The sequence below is a fragment of the Cervus elaphus genome, chromosome 22, assembly GCF_910594005.1.
Source record: "Cervus elaphus chromosome 22, mCerEla1.1, whole genome shotgun sequence".
In the NCBI taxonomy this organism is placed as follows: domain Eukaryota; kingdom Metazoa; phylum Chordata; class Mammalia; order Artiodactyla; family Cervidae; genus Cervus; species Cervus elaphus.
In genome coordinates, this window is record NC_057836.1 from 61,666,707 (window position 1) to 61,681,930 (window position 15,224).

Here is a 15,224-nt window from a genome sequence, read left to right on the forward strand (position 1 = left end):
GTGGAAAGGGACCCTTGGTCTCCCGCCTCAGCTGGAGAGGCGTCCCAATTGCCCTGCCAAGCCTCGAGGAGAACCCCGAGTTGTCCCTCGCAACTAGGCAGGAGTCCTGACGTCGCTGAACAAACACGTGTGTGGAAGGGCCATCCCCATTGTAACTCGAGAATATTCCCCAGGTTCCCGCCGCAACTCGAGAAAAACCATGAGACTTCCCACTCGCCGCGAGATGAGGCCCGATTCCCCTGCACTGCGTGCAGAGCAATTCCGTGTTGCACATCAAACAAGAAAGGAGCCTTGATTTCCTTGATGGCACTCCAGAGAAACCCCAAGAACACTGTTTCAAGGCTAGAGGGATCCTGAGGTCACTGTAGCAACACGAAAGAGCTCCGTGGACCAAAAGTCAACTCGAGATGAGAGGTTAGTCTCTGGCTTCGACTCCAGAGGAATACCACCTTAACACAAGCACCTCAAGAGGAGGCTTCTCTCAGCTCCAAGTATGTGAGAGGGACCCTGAGTTTGCGGCCTCAAGTGGAATGGACACCGCGATGCCCTGACTCGAAATAAGGCCGGATATCCCTGCAGTGACTTGAATGCAGGCTCGTCTTTCATCTCCCAAGACGAAAGGATGTCTGAATCCCCTGTGGAGACCACAGAGAAAGACCTAGTTCCCCACCTCATGGCGACCGGAGGCCTCACATCCTTTGAAAACTCCAGAGGTACGCGGAGATCAGTGCCTCCAAAGGAGACGATGCCTGACTCCTCGTGAAACTTGATAGGAGTCCCAGGATTCCTGTGGCACGTGGAAAGGGACACTTGGTCTCCCGCCTCAGCTGGAGAGGCGTCCCAATTGCACTGCCAAGCCTCGAGGAGAACCCCGAGTTGTCCCTCGCAACTAGGCAGGAGTCCTGACGTCGCTGAAGAAACACGTGGGTGGAAGGGCCATCCCCGTCGTAACTCGAGAATATACCCCAGGTTCCCGCCGCAACTCGAGAAAAACCATGAGACTTCCCCCTCGCCGCGAGATGAGGTCCGATTCCCCTGCACTGCGTGCAGAGCAATTCCGTGTTGCACATCACACATGAAAGGAGCCTTGATTTCCTTGATGGCACTCCAGAGAAACCCCAAGAACACTGTTTCAAGGCTAGAGGGATCCTGAGGTCACTGTAGCAACACGAAAGAGCTCCGTGGACCAAAAATCAACTCGAGATAAGAGGTTAGTCCCTGGCTTCGACTCCAGAGGAATACCACCTTACCACAAGCACCTCAAGAGGAGGCTTCTCTCAGCTCTAGGTATGTGAGAGGGACCCTGAGTTTGCGGCCTCAAGTGGAATGGACACCGCGATGCCCTGACTCGAAATAAGGCCGGATATCCCTGCAGTGACTTGAATGCAGGCTCGTCTTGCATCTCCCAAGACGAAAGGATGTCTGAATCCCGTGTGTAGACCACATAGAAAGACCTAGTTCCCCACCTCATCGCGACCGGAGGCCTCACATCCTTTGAAAACTCCAGAGGTAAGCGCAGATCAGTGCCTCCAAAGGAGACGATGCCTGACTCCACGTGAAACTTGATAGGATTCCCAGGATTCCTGTGGCACGTGGAAAGGGACCCTTGGTCTCCCGCCTCAGCTGGAGAGGCGTCCTAATTGCCCTGCCAAGCCTTGAGGAGAATCCCGAGTTGTCCCTCGCAACTAGGCAGGAGTCCTGACGTCGCTGAACAAACACGTGTGTGGAAGGGCCATCCCCGTCGTAACTCGAGAATATTCCCCAGGTTCCCGCCGCAACTCGAGAAAAACCATGAGACTTCCCCCTCGCCGCAAAATGAGGCCCGATTCCCCTGCACTGCGTGCAGGGCAATTCCGTGTTGCACATCACACATGAAAGGAGCCTTGATTTCCTTGATGGCACTCCAGAGAAACCCCAAGAACACTGTTTCAAGGCTAGAGGGATCCTGAGGTCACTGTAGCAACACGAAAGAGCTCCGTGGACCAAAAATCAACTCGAGATGAGAGGTTAGTCCCTGGCTTCGACTCCAGAGGAATACCACCTTACCACAAGCACCTCAAGAGGAGGCTTCTCTCAGCTCTAGCTATGTGAGAGGGACCCTGAGTTTGCGGCCTCAAGTGGAATGGACACCGCGATGCCCTGACTCGAAATAAGGCCGGATATCCCTGCAGTGACTTGAATGCAGGCTCGTCTTGCATCTCCCAAGACGAAAGGATGTCTGAATCCCCTGTGGAGACCACAGAGAAAGACCTAGTTCCCCACCTCATCGCGACCGGAGGCCTCACATCCTTTGAAAACTCCAGAGGGACGCGGAGATCAGTGCCTCCAAAGGAGACGATGCCTGACTCCTCGTGAAACTTGATAGGAGTCCCAGGATTCCTGTGGCACGTGGAAAGGGACCCTTGGTCTCCCGCCTCAGCTGGAGAGGCGTCCCAATTGCCCTGCCAAGCCTCGAGGAGAACCCCGAGTTGTCCCTCGCAACTAGGCAGGAGTCCTGACATCGCTGAAGAAACACGTGGGTAGAAGGGCCATCCCCGTCGTAACTCGAGAATATACCCCAGGTTCCCGCCGCAACTCGAGAAAAACCATGAGACTTCCCACTCGCCGCGAGATGAGGCCCGATTCCCCTGCACTGCGTGCAGAGCAATTCCGTGTTGCACATCACACATGAAAGGAGCCTTGATTTCCTTGATGGCACTCCAGAGAAACCCCAAGAACACTGTTTCAAGGCTAGAGGGATCCTGAGGTCACTGTAGCAACACGAAAGAGCTCCGTGGACCAAAAATCAACTCGAGATGAGAGGTTAGTCCCTGGCTTCGACTTCAGAGGAATACCACCTTACCAGAAGCACCTCAAGAGGAGGCTTCTCTCAGCTCTAGGTATGTGAGAGGGACCCTGAGTTTGCGGCCTCAAGTGGAATGCACACCGCGATGCCCTGACTCGAAATAAGGCCGGATATCCCTGCAGTGACTTGAATGCAGGCTCGTCTTGCATCTCCCAAGACGAAAGGATGTCTGAATCCCCTGTGGAGACCACAGAGAAAGACCTAGTTCCCCACCTCATCGCGACCGGAGGCCTCACATCCTTTGAAAACTCCAGAGGTACGCGGAGATCAGTGCCTCCAAAGGAGACGATGCCTGACTCCTCGTGAAACTTGATGGGATTCCCAGGATTCCTGTGGCACGTGGAAAGGGACACTTGGTCTCCCGCCTCAGCTGGAGAGGCGTCCCAATTGCCCTGCCAAGCCTCGAGGAGAATCCCGAGTTGTCCCTCGCAACTAGGCAGGAGTCCTGACGTCGCTGAACAAACACGTGGCTGGAATGGCCATCCCCGTAGTAACTCGAGAATATTCCCCAGGTTCCCGCCGAAACTCGAGAAAAACCATGAGACTTCCCCATCGCCGTGAGAAGAGGCCCGATTCCCCTGCACTGCATGCAGAGCAATTCCGTGTTGCACATCACACATGAAAGGAGCCTTGATTTCCTTGATGGCACTCCAGAGAATCCCCAAGAACACTGTTTCAAGGCTAGAGGGATCCTGAGGTCACTGTAGCAACACGAAAGAGCTCCGTGGACCAAAAGTCAACTCGAGATGAGAGGTTAGTCTCTGGCTTCGACTCCAGAGGAATACCACCTTAACACAAGCACCTCAAGAGGAGGCTTCTCTCAGCTCTAGGTATGTGAGAGGGACCCTGAGTTTGCGGCCTCAAGTGGAATGGACACCGCGATGCCCTGACTCGAAATAAGGCCGGATATCCCTGCAGTGACTTGAATGCAGGCTCGTCTTGCATCTCCCAAGACGAAAGGATGTCTGAATCCCCTGTGGAGACCACAGAGAAAGACCTAGTTCCCCACCTCATCGCGACCGGAGGCCTCACATCCTTTGAAAACTCCAGAGGTACGCGGAGATCAGTGCCTCCAAAGGAGAAGATGCCTGACTCCTCGTGAAACTTGATAGGAGTCCCAGGATTCCTGTGGCACGTGGAAAGGGACCCTTGGTCTCCCGCCTCAGCTGGAGAGGCGTCCCAATTGCACTGGCAAGCCTCGAGGAGAACCCCGAGTTGTCCCTCGCAACTAGGCTGGAGTCCTGACGTTGCTGAACAAACACGTGGGTGGAAGGGCCATCCCCGTCGTAACTCGAGAATATACCCCAGGTTCCCGCCGCAACTCGAGAAAAACCATGAGACTTCCCCCTCGCCGCGAGATGAGGCCCGATTCCCCTGCACTGCGTGCAGAGCAATTCCGTGTTGCACATCACACATGAAAGGAGCCTTGATTTCCTTGATGGCACTCCAGAGAAACCCCAAGAACACTGTTTCAAGGCTAGAGGGATCCTGAGGTCACTGTAGCAACACGAAAGAGCTCCGTGGACCAAAAATCAACTCGAGATGAGAGGTTAGTCCCTGGCATCGACTCCAGAGGAATACCACCTTACCAGAAGCACCTCAAGAGGAGGCTTCTCTCAGCTCTAGCTATGTGAGAGGGACCCTGAGTTTGCGGCCTCAAGTGGAATGGACACCGCGATGCCCTGACTCGAAATAAGGCCGGATATCCCTGCAGTGACTTGAATGCAGGCTCGTCTTGCATCTCCCAAGACGAAAGGATGTCTGAATCCCCTGTGTAGACCACATAGAAAGACCTAGTTCCCCACCTCATCGCGACCGGAGGCCTCACATCCTTTGAAAACTCCAGAGGTAAGCGCAGATCAGTGCCTCCAAAGGAGACGATGCCTGACTCCTCGTGAAACTTGATAGGAGTCCCAGGATTCCTGTGGCACGTGGAAAGGGACACTTGGTCTCCCGCCTCAGCTGGAGAGGCGTCCCAATTGCCCTGCCAAGCCTCGAGGAGAATCCCGAGTTGTCCCTCGCAACTAGCAGGAGTCCTGACGTCGCTGAACAAACACGTGTGTGGAAGGGCCATCCCCGTCGTAACTCGAGAATATTCCCCAGGTTCCCGCCGCAACTCGAGAAAAACCATGAGACTTCCCCCTCGCCGCAAAATGAGGCACGATTCCCCTGCACTGCGTGCAGGGCAATTCCGTGTTGCACATCACACATGAAAGGAGCCTTGATTTCCTTGATGGCACTCCAGAGAAACCCCAAGAACACTGTTTCAAGGCTAGAGGGATCCTGAGGTCACTGTAGCAACACGAAAGAGCTCCGTGGACCAAAAATCAACTCGAGATGAGAGGTTAGTCCCTGGCTTCGACTCCAGAGGAATACCACCTTACCACAAGCACCTCAAGAGTAGGCTTCTCTCAGCTCTAGCTATGTGAGAGGGACCCTGAGTTTGCGGTCTCAAGTGGAATGGACACCGCGATGCCCTGACACGAAATAAGGCCGGATATCCCTGCAGTGACTTGAATGCAGGCTCGTCTTGCATCTCCCAAGACGAAAGGATGTCTGAATCCCCTGTGAAGACCACAGAGAAAGACCTACTTCCCCACCTCATCGCGACCGGAGGCCTCTCATCCTTTAAAAACTCCAGAGGTACGCGGAGATCAGTGCCTCAAAAGGAGACGATGCCTGACTCCTCGTGAAACTTGATAGGTGTCCCAGGATTCCTGTGGCACGTGGAAAGGGACCCTTGGTCTCCCACCTCAGCTGGAGAGGCGTCCCAATTGCCCTGCCAAACCTCGAGGAGAATCCCGAGTTGTCCCTCGCAACTAGGCAGGAGTCCTGACGTCGCTGAACAGACACGTGTCTGGAAGGGCCATCCCCATCGTAACTCGAGAATATTCCCCAAGTTCCCGCCGCAACTCGAGAAAAACCATGATACTTCCCACTCGCCGCGAGATGAGGCCCGATTCCCCTGCACTGCGTGCAGAGCAATTCCGTGTTGCACATCAAACAAGAAAGGAGCCTTGATTTCCTTGATGGCACTCCAGAGAAAGCCCAAGAACACTGTTTCAAGGCTAGAGGGATCCTGAGGTCACTGTAGCAACACGAAAGAGCTCCGTGGACCAAAAATCAACTCGAGATGAGAGCTTAGTCCCTGGCTTCGACTCAAGAGGAATACCACCTTACCACAAGCACCTCAAGAGGAGGCTTCTCTCAGCTCTAGTTATGTGAGAGGGGCCCTGAGTTTGCGGCCTCAAGTGGAATGGAGACCGCGATGCCCTGACTCGAAATAAGGCCGAATATCCCTGCAGTGACTTGAATGCAGGCTCGTCTTGCATCTCCCAAGATGAAAGGATGTCTGAATCCCCTGTGGAGACCACAGAGAAAGACCTAGTTCCCCACCTCATCGCGACCGGAGGCCTCACATCCTTTGAAAACTCCAGAGGTACGCGGAGATCAGTGCCTCCAAAGGAGACGATGCCTGACTCCTCGTGAAACTTGATAGGATTCCCAGGATTCCTGTGGCACGTGGAAAGCGACCCTTGGTCTCCCGCCTCAGCTGGAGAGGCGTCCCAATTGCCCTGCCAAGCCTCGAGGAGAATCCCGAGTTGTCCCTCGCAACTAGGCAGGAGTCCTGACGTCGCTGAACAAACACGTGTCTGGAAGGGCCATCCCCATCGTAACTCGAGAATATTCCCCAGGTTCCCGCCGCAACTCGAGAAAAACCATGAGACTTCCCACTCGCCGCGAGATGAGGCCCGATTCCCCTGCACTGCGTGCAGAGCAATTCCGTGTTGCACATCAAACAAGAAAGGAGCCTTGATTTCCTTGATGGCACTCCAGAGAAACCCCAAGAACACTGTTTCAAGGCTAGAGGGATCCTGAGGTCACTGTAGCAACACGAAACAGCTCCGTGGACCAAAAATCAACTCGAGATGAGAGGTTAGTCCCTGGCTTCGACTCCAGAGGAATACCACCTTACCACAAGCACCTCAAGGGGAGGCTCCTCTCAGCTCTAGCTATATGAGACGGACCCTGAGTTTGCGGCCTCAAGTGGAATGGACACCGCGATGCCCTGATTCGATATAAGGCCGGATATCCCTGCAGTGACTTGAATGCAGGCTCGTCTTGCATCTCCCAAGACGAAAGGATGTCTGAATCCCCTGTGGAGACCACAGAGAAAGACCTAGTTCCCCACCTCATCGCGACCGGAGGCCTCACATCCTTTGAAAACTCCAGAGGTACGCGGAGATCAGTGCCCCCAAAGGAGACGATGCCTGACTCCTCGTGAAACTTGATAGGATTCCCAGGATTCCTGTGGCACGTGGAAAGGGACCCTTGGTCTCCCGCCTCAGCTGGAGAGGCGTCCCAATTGCCCTGCCAAGCCTCGAGGAGAATCCCGAGTTGTCCCTCGCAACTAGGCAGGAGTCCTGACGTCGCTGAACAAACATGTGGTTGGAAGGGCCATCCCCGTCGTAACTCGAGAATATACCCCAGGTTCCCGCCGCAACTCGAGAAAAACAATGAGACTTCCCCCTCGCTGTGAGATGATGCACTATTCCCCTGCACTGCATGCAGAGCAATTCCGTGTTGCACATCAAACATGAAAGTAGCCTTGATTTCCTTGATGGTACTCCAGAGAAACCCTAAGAACACTGTTTCAAGGCTAGAGGGATCCTGAGGTCACTGTAGCAACACGAAAGAGCTCCGTGGACCAAAAATCAACTCGAGATGAGAGGTTAGTCCCTAGCTTCGACTCCAGAGGAATACCACCTTGCACAAGCACCTCAAGAGGTGGCTTCTCTCAGCTCTAGGTATGTGAGAGGGACCCTGAGTTTGCGGCCTCAAGTGGAATGGACACCGCGATGCCCTGACTCGAAATAAGGCCGGATATCCCTGCAGTGACTTGAATGCAGGCTCGTCTTGCATCTCCCAAGACGAAAGGATGTCTGAATCCCCTGTGTAGACCACATAGAAAGACCTAGTTCCCCACCTCATCGCGACCGGAGGCCTCACATCCTTTGAAAACTCCAGAGGTAAGCGCAGATCAGTGCCTCCAAAGGAGACGATGCCTGACTCCTCGTGAAACTTGATAGGATTCCCAGGATTCCTGTGGCACGTGGAAAGGGACCCTTGGTCTCCCGCCTCAGCTGGAGAGGCGTCCTAATTGCCCTGCCAAGCCTTGAGGAGAATCCCGAGTTGTCCCTCGCAACTAGGCAGGAGTCCTGACGTCGCTGAACAAACACGTGTGTGGAAGGGCCATCCCCGTCGTAACTCGAGAATATACCCCAGGTTCCCGCCGCAACTCGAGAAAAACCATGAGACTTCCCCCTCGCCGCGAGATGAGGCCCGATTCCCCTGCACTGCGTGCAGAGCAATTCCGTGTTGCACATCACACATGAAAGGAGCCTTGATTTCCTTGATGGCACTCCAGAGAAACCCCAAGAACACTGTTTCAAGGCTAGAGGGATCCTGAGGTCACTGTAGCAACACGAAAGAGCTCCGTGGACCAAAAATCAACTCGAGATGAGAGGTTAGTCCCTGGCTTCGACTCCAGAGGAATACCACCTTACCAGAAGCACCTCAAGAGGAGGCTTCTCTCAGCTCTAGGTATGTGAGAGGGACCCTGAGTTTGCGGCCTCAAGTGGAATGGACACTGCGATGCCCTGACTTGAAATAAGGCCGGATATCCCTAGAGTGACTTGAATGCAGGCTCGTCTTGCATCTCCCAAGACGAAAGGATGTCTGAATCCCCTGTAGAGACCATAGAGAAAGACCTAGTTCTTCACCTCATCGCGACCGGAGGCCTCACATCCTTTGAAAACTCCAGAGGTACGCGGAGATCAGTGCCTCCAAAGGAGACGATGCCTGACTCCTCATGAAACTTGATAGGATTCCCAGGATTCCTGTGGCACGTGGAAAGGGACCCTCGGTCTACCGCCTCAGCTGGAGAGGCGTCCCAATTGCCCTGTCAAGCCTCGAGGAGAATCCCGAGTTGTCCCTCGCAACTAGGCAGGAGTCCTGACGTCGCTGAAGAAACACGTGGTTGGAAGGTCCATCCCCGTCGTACTTAGAGAATATACCCCAGGTTCCCGCCGCAACTCGAGAAAAACCATGAGACTTCCCCCTCGTCGCGAGATGAGGCTCGATTCCACTGCACTGCATGAAGAGCAATTCCGTGTTGCACATCAAACAAGAAAGGAGCCTTGATTTCCTTGATGGCACTCCAGAGAAACCCCAAGAACACTGTTTCAAGGCTAGAGGGATCCTGAGGTCACTGTAGCAACACGAAAGAGCTCCGTGGACCAAAAATCAACTCGAGATGAGAGGTTAGTCCCTGGCTTCGACTCCAGAGGAATACCACCTTACCACAAGCACCTCAAGAGGAGGCTTCTCTCAGCTCTAGCTATGTGAGAGGAACCCTGAGTTTGCGGCCTCAAGTGGAATGGACACCGCGATGCCCTGACTCGAAATAAGGCCGGATATCCCTGCAATGACTTGAATGCAGGGTCGTCTTGCATCTCCCAAGACGAAAGGATGTCTGAATCCCCTGTGGAGACCACAGAGAAAGACCTACTTCCCCACCTCATCGCGACCGGAGGCCTCTCATCCTTTAAAAACTCCAGAGGTACGCGGAGATCAGTGCCTCAAAAGGAGACGATGCCTGACTCCTCGTGAAACTTGATAGGAGTCCCAGGATTCCTGTGGCACGTGGAAAGGGACCCTTGGTCTCCCGCCTCAGCTGGAGAGGCGTCCCAATTGCCCTGCCAAGCCTCGAGGAGAATCCCGAGTTGTCCCTCGCAACTAGGCAGGAGTCCTGACGTCGCTGAACAAACACGTGTCTGGAAGGGCCATCCCCATCGTAACTCGAGAATATTCCCCAGGTTCCCGCCGCAACTCGAGAAAAACCATGAGACTTCCCACTCGCCGCGAGATGAGGCCCGATTCCCCTGCACTGCGTGCAGAGCAATTCCGTGTTGCACATCAAACAAGAAAGGAGCCTTGATTTCCTTGATGGCATTCCAGAGAAACCCCAAGAACACTGTTTCAAGGCTAGAGGGATCCTGAGGTCACTGTAGCAACACGAAAGAGCTCCGTGGACCAAAAATCAACTCGAGATGAGAGGTTAGTCCCTGGCTTCGACTTCAGAGGAATACCACCTACCACAAGCACCTCAAGAGGAGGCTTCTCTCATCTCTAGCTATGTGAGAGGGACCCTGAGTTTGCGGCCTCAAGTGGAATGCACACCGCGATGCCCTGACTCGAAATAAGGCCGGATATCCCTGCAGTGACTTGAATGCAGGCTCGTCTTGCATCTCCCAAGACGAAAGGATGTCTGAATCCCCTGTGGAGACCACAGAGAAAGACCTAGTTCCCCACCTCATCGCGACCGGAGGCCTCACATCCTTTGAAAACTCCAGAGGTACGCGGAGATCAGTGCCTCCAAAGGAGACGATGCCTGACTCCTCGTGAAACTTGATGGAATTCCCAGGATTCCTGTGGCACGTGGAAAGGGACACTTGGTCTCCCGCCTCAGCTGGAGAGGCGTCCCAATTGCCCTGCCAAGCCTCGAGGAGAATCCCGAGTTGTCCCTCGCAACTAGGAAGGAGTCCTGACGTCGCTGAACAAACACGTGGCTGGAATGGCCATCCCCGTAGTAACTCGAGAATATTCCCCAGGTTCCCGCCGAAACTCGAGAAAAACCATGAGACTTCCCCATCGCCGTGAGAAGTGGCCCGATTCCCCTGCACTGCATGCAGAGCAATTCCGTGTTGCACATCACACATGAAAGGAGCCTTGATTTCCTTGATGGCACTCCAGAGAATCCCCAAGAACACTGTTTCAAAGCTAGAGGGATCCTGAGGTCACTGTAGCAACACGAAAGAGCTCCGTGGACCAAAAGTCAACTCGAGATGAGAGGTTAGTCTCTGGCTTCGACTCCAGAGGAATACCACCTTAACACAAGCACCTCAAGAGGAGGCTTCTCTCAGCTCTAGGTATGTGAGAGGGACCCTGAGTTTGCGGCCTCAAGTGGAATGGACACCGCGATGCCCTGACTCGAAATAAGGCCGGATATCCCTGCAGTGACTTGAATGCAGGCTCGTCTTGCATCTCCCAAGACGAAAGGATGTCTGAATCCCCTGTGGAGACCACAGAGAAAGACCTAGTTCCCCACCTCATCGCGACCGGAGGCCTCACATCCTTTGAAAACTCCAGAGGTACGCGGAGATCAGTGCCTCCAAAGGAGAAGATGCCTGACTCCTCGTGAAACTTGATAGGAGTCCCAGGATTCCTGTGGCACGTGGAAAGGGACCCTTGGTCTCCCGCCTCAGCTGGAGAGGCGTCCCAATTGCACTGGCAAGCCTCGAGGAGAACCCCGAGTTGTCCCTCGCAACTAGGCTGGAGTCCTGACGTCGCTGAACAAACACATGGGTGGAAGGGCCATCCCCGTCGTAACTCGAGAATATACCCCAGGTTCCCGCCGCAACTCGAGAAAAACCATGAGACTTCCCCCTCGCCGCGAGATGAGGCCCGATTCCCCTGCACTGCGTGCAGAGCAATTCCGTGTTGCACATCACACATGAAAGGAGCCTTGATTTCCTTGATGGCACTCCAGAGAAACCCCAAGAACACTGTTTCAAGGCTAGAGGGATCCTGAGGTCACTGTAGCAACACGAAAGAGCTCCGTGGACCAAAAATCAACTCGAGATGAGAGGTTAGTCCCTGGCATCGACTCCAGAGGAATACCACCTTACCAGAAGCACCTCAAGAGGAGGCTTCTCTCAGCTCTAGCTATGTGAGAGGGACCCTGAGTTTGCGGCCTCAAGTGGAATGGACACCGCGATGCCCTGACTCGAAATAAGGCCGGATATCCCTGCAGTGACTTGAATGCAGGCTCGTCTTGCATCTCCCAAGACGAAAGGATGTCTGAATCCCCTGTGTAGACCACATAGAAAGACCTAGTTCCCCACCTCATCGCGACCGGAGGCCTCACATCCTTTGAAAACTCCAGAGGTAAGCGCAGATCAGTGCCTCCAAAGGAGACGATGCCTGACTCCTCGTGAAACTTGATAGGAGTCCCAGGATTCCTGTGGCACGTGGAAAGGGACCCTTGGTCTCCCGCCTCAGCTGGAGAGGCGTCCCAATTGCCCTGCCAAGCCTCGAGGAGAATCCCGAGTTGTCCCTCGCAACTAGCAGGAGTCCTGACGTCGCTGAACAAACACGTGTGTGGAAGGGCCATCCCCGTCGTAACTCGAGAATATTCCCCAGGTTCCCGCCGCAACTCGAGAAAAACCATGAGACTTCCCCCTCGCCGCAAAATGAGGCACGATTCCCCTGCACTGCGTGCAGGGCAATTCCGTGTTGCACATCACACATGAAAGGAGCCTTGATTTCCTTGATGGCACTCCAGAGAAACCCCAAGAACACTGTTTCAAGGCTAGAGGGATCCTGAGGTCACTGTAGCAACACGAAAGAGCTCCGTGGACCAAAAATCAACTCGAGATGAGAGGTTAGTCCCTGGCTTCGACTCCAGAGGAATACCACCTTACCACAAGCACCTCAAGAGTAGGCTTCTCTCAGCTCTAGCTATGTGAGAGGGACCCTGAGTTTGCGGTCTCAAGTGGAATGGACACCGCGATGCCCTGACACGAAATAAGGCCGGATATCCCTGCAGTGACTTGAATGCAGGCTCGTCTTGCATCTCCCAAGACGAAAGGATGTCTGAATCCCCTGTGAAGACCACAGAGAAAGACCTACTTCCCCACCTCATCGCGACCGGAGGCCTCTCATCCTTTAAAAACTCCAGAGGTACGCGGAGATCAGTGCCTCAAAAGGAGACGATGCCTGACTCCTCGTGAAACTTGATAGGTGTCCCAGGATTCCTGTGGCACGTGGAAAGGGACCCTTGGTCTCCCACCTCAGCTGGAGAGGCGTCCCAATTGCCCTGCCAAGCCTCGAGGAGAATCCCGAGTTGTCCCTCGCAACTAGGCAGGAGTCCTGACGTCGCTGAACAGACACGTGTCTGGAAGGGCCATCCCCATCGTAACTCGAGAATATTCCCCAAGTTCCCGCCGCAACTCGAGAAAAACCATGAGACTTCCCACTCGCCGCGAGATGAGGCCCGATTCCCCTGCACTGCGTGCAGAGCAATTCCGTGTTGCACATCAAACAAGAAAGGAGCCTTGATTTCCTTGATGGCACTCCAGAGAAAGCCCAAGAACACTGTTTCAAGGCTAGAGGGATCCTGAGGTCACTGTAGCAACACGAAAGAGCTCCGTGGACCAAAAATCAACTCGAGATGAGAGGTTAGTCCCTGGCTTCGACTCCAGAGGAATACCACCTTACCACAAGCACCTCAAGAGGAGGCTTCTCTCAGCTCTAGGAATGTGAGAGGGACCCTGAGTTTGCGGCCTCAAGTGGAATGGACACCGCGATGCCCTGACTCGAAATAAGGCCGGATATCCCTGCAGTGACTTGAATGCAGGCTCGTCTTGCATCTCCCAAGACGAAAGGATGTCTGAATCCCCTGTGTAGATCACAGAGAAAGACCTAGTTCCCCACCTCATCGCGACCGGAGGCCTCACATTCTTTGAAAACTCCAGAGGTATGCGGAGATCAGTGCCTCCAAAGGAGACGATGCCTGACTCCTCGTGAAACTTGATAGGAGTCCCAGGATTCCTGTGGCACGTGGAAAGGGACCCTTGGTCTCCCGCCTCAGCTGGAGAGGCGTCCCAATTGCACTGCCAAGCCTCGAGGAGAACCCCGAGTTGTCCCTCGCAACTAGGCAGGAGTCCTGACGTCGCTGAAGAAACACGTGGGTAGAAGGGCCATCCCCGTCGTAACTCGAGAATATACCCCAGGTTCCCGCCGCAACTCGAGAAAAACCATGAGACTTCCCACTCGCCGCGAGATGAGGCCCGATTCCCCTGCACTGCGTGCAGAGCAATTCCGTGTTGCACATCACACATGAAAGGAGCCTTGATTTCCTTGATGGCACTCCAGAGAAACCCCAAGAACACTGTTTCAAGGCTAGAGGGATCCTGAGGTCACTGTAGTAACACGAAAGAGCTCCGTGGACCAAAAATCAACTCGAGATGAGAGGTTAGTCCCTGGCTTCGACTCCAGAGGAATACCACCTTACCACAAGCACCTCAAGAGGAGGCTTCTCTCAGCTCTAGGTATGTGAGAGGGACCCTGAGTTTGCGGCCTCAAGTGGAATGGACACTGCGATGCCCTGACTCGAAATAAGGCCGGATATCCCTGCAGTGACTTGAATGCAGGCTCGTCTTGCATCTCCCAAGACGAAAGGATGTCTGAATCCCCTGTAGAGACCACAGAGAAAGACCTAGTTCTCCACCTCATCGCGACCGGAGGCCTCACATCCTTTGAAAACTCCAGAGGTACGCGGAGATCAGTGCCTCCAAAGGAGACGATGCCTGACTCCTCGTGAAACTTGATAGGATTCCCAGGATTCCTGTGGCACGTGGAAAGGGACCCTCGGTCTCCCGCCTCAGCTGGAGAGGCGTCCCAATTGCCCTGTCAAGCCTCGAGGAGAACCCCGAGATGTCCCTCGCAACTAGGCAGGAGTCCTGACGTCGCTGAACAAACACGTGGTTGGAAGGTCCATCCCCGTCGTACTTAGAGAATATACCCCAGGTTCCCGCCGCAACTCGAGAAAAACCATAACACTTCCCCCTCGTCGCGAGATGAGGCTCGATTCCCCTGCACTGCATGAAGAGCAATTCCGTGTTGCACATCAAACAAGAAAGGAGCCTTGATTTCCTTGATGGCACTCCAGAGAAACCCCAAAAACACTGTTTCAAGGCTAGAGGGATCCTGAGGTCACTGTAGCAACACGAAAGAGCTCCGTGGACCAAAAATCAACTCGAGATGAGAGGTTAGTCCCTGGCTTCGACTCCAGAGGAATACCACCTTACCACAAGCACCTCAAGAGGAGGCTTCTCTCAGCTCTAGCTATGTGAGAGGAACCCTGAGTTTGCGGCCTCAAGTGGAATGGACACCGCGATGCCCTGACTCGAAATAAGGCCGGATATCCCTGCAATGACTTGAATGCAGGGTCGTCTTGCATCTCCCAAGACGAAAGGATGTCTGAATCCCCTGTGGAGACCACAGAGAAAGACCTACTTCCCCACCTCATCGCGACCGGAGGCCTCTCATCCTTTAAAAACTCCAGAGGTACGCGGAGATCAGTTCCTCAAAAGGAGACGATGCCGGACTCCTCGTGAAACTTGATAGGAGTCCCAGGATTCCTGTGGCACGTGGAAAGGGACCCTTGGTCTCCCGCCTCAGCTGGAGAGGCGTCCCAATTGCCCTGCCAAGCCTCGAGGAGAACCCCGAGTTGTCCCTCGCAACTAGGCAGGAG